A 344-nucleotide genomic window follows, 5' to 3' on the forward strand; every position below is an offset into this window, starting at 1 on the left:
CGACTCTTCTTAACAAGCAGACGAGCTGTGACAAATTAGTTGAGTGAAGAAAAGGAATAAAAAAAGAGAGAGAGAGAAAAAAAAAGGTAGGAAAAATGAGAAAAAGAATTGTCTTTTAAATAAGTTAAAATAGAAAGCAAGGCGCCATTTTTGCTGATTAGCTTCATGTTCTAATTGTTCAAGTGTATTTCTTTATCACGCCCACTATTTTTTCCCCCACTCTTTATTATCCTTTTCGCTATCTCATCGTTCTTAAATATGTGAACATGAGACAATGTTTTTTTTTCTACGTATTATTATTTTTTTTTTCTCTCGATACGTCATTTCCGTTCTCCGTCTTTTTT

Source organism: Penaeus monodon, chromosome 21 (assembly GCF_015228065.2).
Source record: "Penaeus monodon isolate SGIC_2016 chromosome 21, NSTDA_Pmon_1, whole genome shotgun sequence".
NCBI lineage: Eukaryota > Metazoa > Arthropoda > Malacostraca > Decapoda > Penaeidae > Penaeus > Penaeus monodon.